Source organism: Pelodiscus sinensis, chromosome 13 (assembly GCF_049634645.1).
Source record: "Pelodiscus sinensis isolate JC-2024 chromosome 13, ASM4963464v1, whole genome shotgun sequence".
In the NCBI taxonomy this organism is placed as follows: domain Eukaryota; kingdom Metazoa; phylum Chordata; order Testudines; family Trionychidae; genus Pelodiscus; species Pelodiscus sinensis.
In genome coordinates, this window is record NC_134723.1 from 17861617 (window position 1) to 17870634 (window position 9018).

Below are 9018 nucleotides of genomic sequence, written 5' to 3' on the forward strand. Positions count from 1 at the left end.
TATGTCTACACTACCCTCCTAGTTCGAACTAGGAGGGTAATGTAGGCATACCGCACTTGCAAATGAAGCCCGGGATTTGAATTTCCCGGGCTTCATTTGCATAAGCGGGGAGCCGCCATTTTTAAAACCCCGCTGGTTCGAACCCCATGCAGCGCGGCTACACGGGGCACGAACTAGGTAGTTCGAACTAGGCTTCCTAGTTCGAACTACCGTTACTCCTCGTGAAATGAGGAGTAACGGTAGTTCGAACTAGGAAGCCTAGTTCGAACTACCTAGTTCGTGCCCCGCGTAGCCGCGCTGCATGGGGTTCGAACTAGCGGGGTTTTAAAAATGGCGGCTCCCCGCGTATGCAAATGAAGCCCGGGAAATTCAAATCCCAGGCTTCATTTGCAAGTGCGGTATGCCTACATTACCCCACTAGTTCGAACCAGCAGGGTAGTGTAGACATACCCCAAGAGAGTAAATAAAATTAGGAGAGAATAAACAAAATATAGGTAAGAAAACCAATACAAATGCTCTTTCACTGTGCTTCATACATATTTATGTGTAAGGCAGTGGTTCTCAAAGCGTGGTCCATGATCATCTTGCAAGTGTAAGGGGACTGTTACCCCTTACTAAAACTCTGTGGGAGTTTTTGGTTTGCCAGCTCGCAGTATCTGAAGGGGAAGAGTTCATGAGACTGACTGACCCCAGAGACAATGGAAAGCAGTCAACACTCCAGCTCAGCCTGATTGACAGGTTGGACAGGCCAGTGAGGAAGGGGAGAGGCCAGGCCCCGTCCTCCCTGTGAGCTGGGATTGTTCTGGCTCTCTCTCTGAACAAACAAGCTGTGTGCAGAAGAGGTCCTGCAAAGACAGAGAGCTGAAATAGAAGGACAAGCTGTGTGAAGAAGTCCTGCCAAAACAGGGAGCTGAGAGACTAGTAAAGCAAGCTGTGTGCTGAGGGGCAGTTTTTGCAGCAGCTGAGCCTGACACACACAGCTCAAGAGCGCAGACCCTGTGTTGAGCAGCAGACTGGCAATGCTCAAAGAGCCAAAAGGAACAGAGAAGCAACGCAAGAAGCTAGAGACTGGCCACACAGCACAGCCTGCAGCTGGATGTGGTGAGCAGCTGGGAACTGCAAAGTGTGGGGAGAGGCTCTGGCCTGGGAGAGGGGTCTGGCCACTTAGAGCTTGAGGCTGTGTGGTCACTGCCAGAGCAAGCGTGTCCAGCCTGCAGCCCCCTGCAGCACATCCAGGGCCTCTAAGGAAGAGACTGTGGACTGTCCTTACACTCTGCAGGCTGCTGTTTTGATGTCCCTGTGTTACAGAGCAGGGCTGTGTGTTCTCATTTAACCATTCTCATTTTGTCTTATTCTTTTCTCTTTAATCAGTTGTTGTTTAATAAATTGTATTTGCTTTAAACCTTATGAAGTAATCACTGGGCCAAGAAGGCCTGCAGTGTGAAGAGAGCACCTCGGAGTGGGGACACCCTAACTCCTGCCCCTAGTGACAAGGTCAGGGATTAAGCCCCAGGAAACCTGGGCCCAGCCTTGTTCGGGTTTCAAGGGCTCTGCTACTCAGGAGAGTGGAGGGGGAGCCCTCAGGATCAGGGAGCCGTGGGGTAAAGGAAGTGGGAGCGGGGACTCAGATCCTTTCGCTGGTTCATTTCACCGGGGTGGTATAGAAGCCAGGAAAGTTCCCCACAATAGCGGGATCATTCCCCCGCTTACACAAGTAGGCCACAGGCTTGGGATTCACCCCTCTCATCCTCAGTGGGGAATCTGCACTGGTGGCCCTCTTCCCACAAGGTTGGAGTGCCAGCACCAACTTCCTGCTGCAGGGGAGGAGGAGGGAGGAGCCTAGCAGGCCGGATTCGGCTTGCAGGGAGAGTAATTGGCTCTGCATGCTGCCGCTTCGTCCTCCTGGCTGGGGGAATGGCAGCACAGGAAACTGCTTGCCTGGTGGTTTTCCCTGCTCTTTCCCTGGCTGGAATCATGGCCAATAGGAGTGGGGGGGGGGGGGGGGCGTGCCTGGGAGCAACAGGGGACATGGAACCAGGCAAGAGCCCTCCAACCCTTCATGCCCACACCCTGTGCTCCCATCCTACTACCATCCCTATCTCCTAGGCCCTCCCCCGACTTCCATCCTGCTCCTGTACCCTCCCTCCCTCACACCCCGAACTCATATATCCACCCCACTCTTGCACCCATCCTGTCATCATGGATGGTTGGCTGGTGGTCCGCAGAGGTATGCGTTAAACAGGGTAGGCCACTAACCAAAAGGTTTGAGAACCACTGGTATAAGAAGACCACTCCACTATAAATAAAATATATATATATATAAAATTACTAATGGTATAAGCCTTGATATAGCAAAGTACCGAAGTAATGCTTAATTTTAAGCTTGTGAACAATATCATTGATTTTAGTGGGACTGTTCACATATTTAAAATTAAACATATATAAATGTTTTTGCTTAATAGATGACTAGATGAATTAGAGTTTAGAAAACCTTCTCTTTTGCAGAGAGAAACATAATTTTTGCATGCTCAGCAATGAATAAAAAAGTACAACCCCCTGATAAAAGCAGGACCGATCCCAACTAAATCATTCCAATCAGGACTTTGTCAAGCCAGGACTTAAAAACCTCGAGGGATGGAGAGTCTACCTAAGTAATCCATTCCAGTGCTTCACCACCTTCCTACGTCATGTTTACACAAGGAAATTATTTCAAAATAACTAAATTGAAAATAATAACTCCCGAAATAACAAAATCGAAATAGTATGTCCCCATTACGGGGGAACCTTGAAATTAGTCCAAAGCGAGCTCTGTTATTGTGGATGCACTATCTCAACTTAGAGCCCCAAGAAGCACTGAGGAGTAATTACTTCAAATTACTCTGGGGAGAACTTATTTCGAAATAGCAGCAGCGGAGCATCCACACTAATACTATTTCAAAATAAGCGTAGCTCCCCATGAAAGGCAGGAGTTATTATTTCAAAATAACCAGCCTGTTATTTTGAAATAACATGGTTGGTCGAGTAGATGCTTCACTTACTATTTTGAAATAAGGGGAGTTAATTTGAAATAGCTTCCTAGAGTAGACCTGGACCTAGTAAAATAGTTTTTCTTAATAGTCAACTTAGACCTCTCCACTGCAACTTGAGAACATTGCTCCTCATTCTGTCATCTGTCACCACTGAGAACAGCGTCTTATCTGGAACCTCCCTTACAGGGCCGGCCTTAGGCCGATTCACCTGATTCCCCTGAATTGGGCCCCACGCCCTGAACCCGGAAGTGTGCTGGGCGCACTGTGGGAGAGGGCATCGGCCCTGGAGGAGTGTGGCGGCTGCCTGCACTGCAGGAGGTGTGAGTTGAGCATAGGGTTTCCCTGTGCCACGGGCAGGAGGAGGGAGGTGTTAGCTACCTCCGGGGCTTGGTGAGGGAGGTAGCTGGGGATTTTTTGTGTGCCTTTTTTTTTTTTTTGCTCAACCAAAATTGCTGTGGGGCCCCATCGAAATTGTTCGAATTGGGCCCCGCACGTCCTAAAGCTGGCCCTGCTCTCTTCAGATAATTAAAGTCTGCTATCAAATCCCCCGAACTCTTCTCTTCTGTAGACTAAATAACACCGAATCCCTCACCCTCACCTCATAAATCATGTGCTCCAGCCCCCTAATCATTTTTGTTGTCCTCCATTGGACTCTCTCCAATGTATCCACATCTTTTCTGTAATGGGGCCCCCAGAATTGGATGCAGTACTCCAGATATGGCCTCACCAGTGCTGAATAAAGGGGAAAAATCACTTCATTAGATCTGTTTGCAATGCTCCTATTAATACACCCCCAGTATGCCATTAGCCTTCTTGGCTATAAGGACACACTGTTGACTCATCCAGCTTCTCATCCACTGTAATCTCCGGGTCATTTTCTGCAGAATTGCTGATTAGCCAGACAGTCCCCATTACATTATTGTTGCACATAACTCAGCATTTTAATCAGAAAAATCAATATTCAACACTTCTTATAACATCACCATTCAAAACTGTTCTGAACTGAAACAGAGGTTCTCTGTCTAGAAATTATCTTGTGTAATTTAGTCAAAATATATTCAGCTAGTTTTTTTCCCCAGAGGAAAAATGTATACTTTTCCTGGTTACCTTTTTATAGTCTTCTAGCAAAGCAAAAAACATTTTATAAATGCTTCTTTGATATTGTAAAAAATTTGTCAAAATCTCATCTAGCATGAATCCATCCAAATCTGAGGATTTGTCACAGATTGAAGTGTCATTAAAGGAGGTTTTGGAATTAATTGATAAACTTAACAGTAACAAGTCACCAGGACCAGATGGCATTCACCCAAGAGTTTTGAAAGAACACAAATGTGAAATTAAGGAACTATTAACTATGGTTTGTAACCTATCCTTTAAATCAGCTTCTGTACCCAAGGACTGGAAGATAGCTAATGTAACGTCAATATTTAAAAAGGACTCTAGAGGTGATCCTGGCAATTGCAGACCAGTAAGTCTAATGTCAGTACCGGGTAAATTAGTTGAAACAATAGTAAAGAACAAAATTGTCAGACATGTAGAACATAATTTGTTGGGCAAAAGTCAACATGGTTCTGTAAAGGGAAATCATGTCTTACTAATCTATTAGAGTTGTATGAAGGGGTCAAAAACATATGGACAAGGGGGATTCAGTAGATACTGTATAGTATATTTAGATTTCCAGAAAGCCTTTGACAAGGTCCCTCACCAAAGGCTATTACGTAAATTAAGTTGTTATGGGATATGAGGGAAGGTCCTTATATGGACTGAGAACTGGTTAAAAGACAAGAAACAAAGGGTAGGAATAAATGATAAATTTTCAGAATGGAGAGGGGTAACTAGTGGTGTTCCCCAAGGGTCAGTCCTAGGACCAATCCTATTCAACGTATTCATAAATGATCTGGAGAAAGGGATAAACAGAGAGGTGACAAAGTTTGCAGACAATACTAAACTGCTCAAGGTAGTTAAGACCAAAGCAGACTGTGAAGAGCTTCAAAAAGATCTCACAAAACTAGGCAGCAAAATGGCAAATGAAATTTAATGTGGATAAATGTAAAGTAATGCACATTGGAAAAAATAACCCCAACTATACATATAATATGATAGGGGCTAATTTAGCTACAACTAATCAGGAAAGAGATCTTGGAGTCATCGTGCATCGTTCTCTAAAGATGTCCACATTTTGTGCAGCGGCAGTCAAAAAAGCAAACAGGATGTTAGGAATCATTAAAAAAGGGATAGAGAATAAGATGGAGAATATCTTATTGCCCTCAGCTGTTCCTAAACTTTTCCAGACGGGAAATTCAGAAAGACTTGGTGACCCAAGGCAATTCAAAAACAGGGGGAGGAGGGAGAGCAGAGCCACCTGGGGACACACTTGGCAACTCTTTTGAAATTTCCCATAGGCTGGGAAACCCTGCTTTATATAAATCTATGGTATGCCCACATCTTGAATACTGCATATAGATGTGGTCTCCTCATCTCAAAAAAAGATATACTGGCATTAGAAAAGGTTCAGAGAAGGACAACTAAAATGATTAGGGGTTTGGAACGGGTCCCATATGAGGAAAGATTAAAGAGACAGACTTTTCAGCTTGGAAAAGAGGAGACTAAGGATAAGAGACTAAGGATAAGATAGAGGTCTATAATACCATGAGTGGTGTGGAGAAAGTGAATAAGGAAAAGTTATTTACTTGTTCCCATAATGTAAGAACTAGGGGCCACCAAATAAAATTAATGGGCAGCACGTTTAAAACAAATAAAAGGAAGTTCTTCTTCACACAGCGCATAGTCAATCTGTGAAACTCCTTGCCTGAGAAGGTTGTGAAGGCTAGGACTATAATAGGGTTTAAAAGAGAACTAGATAAATTCATGGAGGTTAAGTCCATTAATGGCTATTAGCCAGTATAGGTAACGAATGGTGTCCCGAGCTTCTGTTTGTTAGAGGGTGAAGATGTATGGCAGGAGAGAGACCACTTGATCATTACCTGTTCGGTTCACTCCCTCTGAGACACCTAGCATTGGCCACTGTCGGCAGACAGGATACTAGGCAGGATGGACTTTTGGTCTGACCCAGAATGGCCATTCTTATGTTCTTATGCTTCAATTTTAAATTTGCATATTCAGAGACTTTTCATTTTACAGTTTCCATACTCACCATATACATTTATAACAATAATTCATAAATAAAAATATTGGTTATAATAAAATACAAAATGTAGATTCCAAAACTGGCTTCTGAGATCAATGAGTTTGTTGAAAGTACAACCTTTTTGAAGTATTTCTCATATGCATTAATCATTTAATCTGTCTCCTGTGTTTTTTCTTGTACACCTTCCCTTAAAGGGGGAAATCTCTTATTTGATGAAATGTCAGTGGGTCTGTATGAGTACAGTTGTCCTAGAAGTATTCTGTATGGCCATAGAAACACACGGAACCACAAGGCTCATAAAACATTAGAGCTAAATTGTTTTGGTTTTAAAGAGTGTATCTTAATTTTACTAGCTTCATAAATAATGGCTTTATTTATTTTGTTTTAGTTTTGAATTTAAGGTAGATGAGAAGGGAAATAAGGCCAGGATTAGGGTTGCTAAGTGTCTGGTTTTGAACCAGACAGTCCAGTATTTGAGCTTTCTGTTTGGGAAACAAATTGAGAATATATATACGAGAAAATATAAATGTCTGGTATTTTCTAAATAAGATGTAATGTAGATTGTGATGTAATATCAATTGTCATTTTTGTGATGTAATATCAACAAAAATCAAATGTATTTTTGTTGAAACCATTGGGCAAACCCCAGGATCATGGTATATTTTCAATTTCTAATGATATTGAATGACATACTTAAAAAGAGTCAACACATTAAAACTAACTCACCTAGGGATATAAGCAAATAGTCGACTACCTCAGTGTTTCCCAATTAGTGCTCCGGAGAACCCTGGGGATCCGCGAAGCGAAAGCAAGGGTTCCGCGAAGAGCCAGCACTCCCCCACCCCTTGTTAAAGAGACAGAGCCATAGTGAGGGCTTTTTTGATTCAACAAAACGCGGCAGAGGCCTTTTTTTTTAAAGGCAACTCTAGGGGTTCCGTGGCCAAATAAAATTGGGAAACACTGATAAGCCTGGTCAAGTGGTGACTTGACTAATTGCTCCTCCACTTGCTGCCTCTATCAGAGAGAAGCAGCAAGGGGTGGAACAGAAACCAGTGCTGGGAGGAGCTTGTCCCACTGCTGTGCTTCTTCCTTTGAAATGTAGGAAAAGTCCCAAGGGCCCCTCTTGTCTTTCTTATGTCCCAAGGGTGCCAGGTGCATCTATTGCCAAGCTGGTCTGAGGTGACCCCATGTTGGACGTGGGAGTTCAAACCCTTGACCTCTGGAGACAGGTACTATATTTACTATACTACTGGAGGAGCCCCCCAAACTCCCTACCTTCAATTCCATCAACTAGTCAATAGTTGATTAATCAAAATTTAACATCCCTAAACTCAGCACAACTTACCAAAAACTTACTATTATTCATATTACAATAGAACTACTATGGAATAGATCCTGCAAAGTGCTGAACACTCCAGATCTGATACTGTGAAGCATTTAAGCATCCACCTATCTGACATAAGTGTGATTGACTTAAATTTAAGCAAATGCTGAAGGGTTTCCTGAATTGGATTTGGACTTGTGCTATACAGCAAACTTTTTAAAAAAAATTTGCTGCCTGTTCTGAAGAATTAAAAAAATCGTGTCAACTTGAAATAAATTCCCCAACATTAAACAGATTGAGTTAAAAAAATGTTACAGATAAAAAAACATATGGCTTGACCGTATGCTAAATATTGTTAATAAAGTTGAAGGATTTTTTTTTTAAATTGAAGTCATTTTGAGTAAGAGAAGCAAAATTTGTCAAATCTTTTAACTTTGCAGGCACTGGGGTTTTTTTACTAAAATAATTTGGTGAAAATAACAGGAATTCACAAAATGTTTGTCAGCCTAAAGTGCCATTTTACTGGGAGAAAAAGAGACAGGGGAAAAGTGAAAAGTTTTACTCAGCTCCAACCCTACATGTTCCATAGTTTTCAGTACTGAGCCTGTTAACGTAACATGGCATCTGCATGGATTAAGAGTTAAGGAGCAGGTATTTTGTTAATCATGTAGTCAATACCATCGGTATCGACTACACAATTAGTCAATAAGGAGAAGAGCTCTGCAGACCTGCAGTGAGGCTAGCTCCCGGAGTAGGCATGATCCAGGACTGAGTAGTCCCAACTCGCGCCGGGTCCTGGACCACTGCACTTCTGCCTTTTAAATGTAGGAAGCGCCAGGTGGCTTTTACTACATTTAAAAGGCAGAGCTGCAGTGGTCCCAGACTGGTGCAAGCCGGGACTGCTTGATCCCAGCTTGTGCCGGGTCCAGCAGCCTGTTCACGGTAGCCTGGGTTGGCTGCAGGCAGAGGCTGCTGCAGGAGCAGCCTCTGCCCGTGGACAGCCCAAGCTGCCAGAAACTTAGGATGCTTTGCAGCAGCAGCCTCCCTCCCCCTCTTCCCGCTGTTGCCTCTCATAGACGCAGCAGAGGGGAGGAAGGTAGGTGGCACCATAGAGACAGTGCTGGGAGAACTGGCTTTTAAGCCAGAGCCCCCCAGCACCAGCTCCTGTCTCCTGGTTTGCTGCCTCTGCTACAGAAGCAGGAAGGAGGGGAGAACTGAGTAGTCTTGTACTCCACAATATGTGTACACCCCTAGCCTGGATACCTATGTTAGGGAAAGGTCTTAGGAAGAGGCCCAGTACATCAGCGAGTCTATGTCCAATGGGAGGCAGCTTGAAGCTCCAGGCAGAGCACTTGCAGGCTAAGTGCTGCGCCTACAGTTGGCATTAGCCCCGCAGACTGACTAGAGGCGATTCCCTCCCCTAATTCAAGACAAGGGGGGAAGGAGGGGAGACCTTCCCGCAGGGAAATGGGGGGAGGGGCACTGCTAGGGTTGCTAGATGGTTTCAACAAAACTAT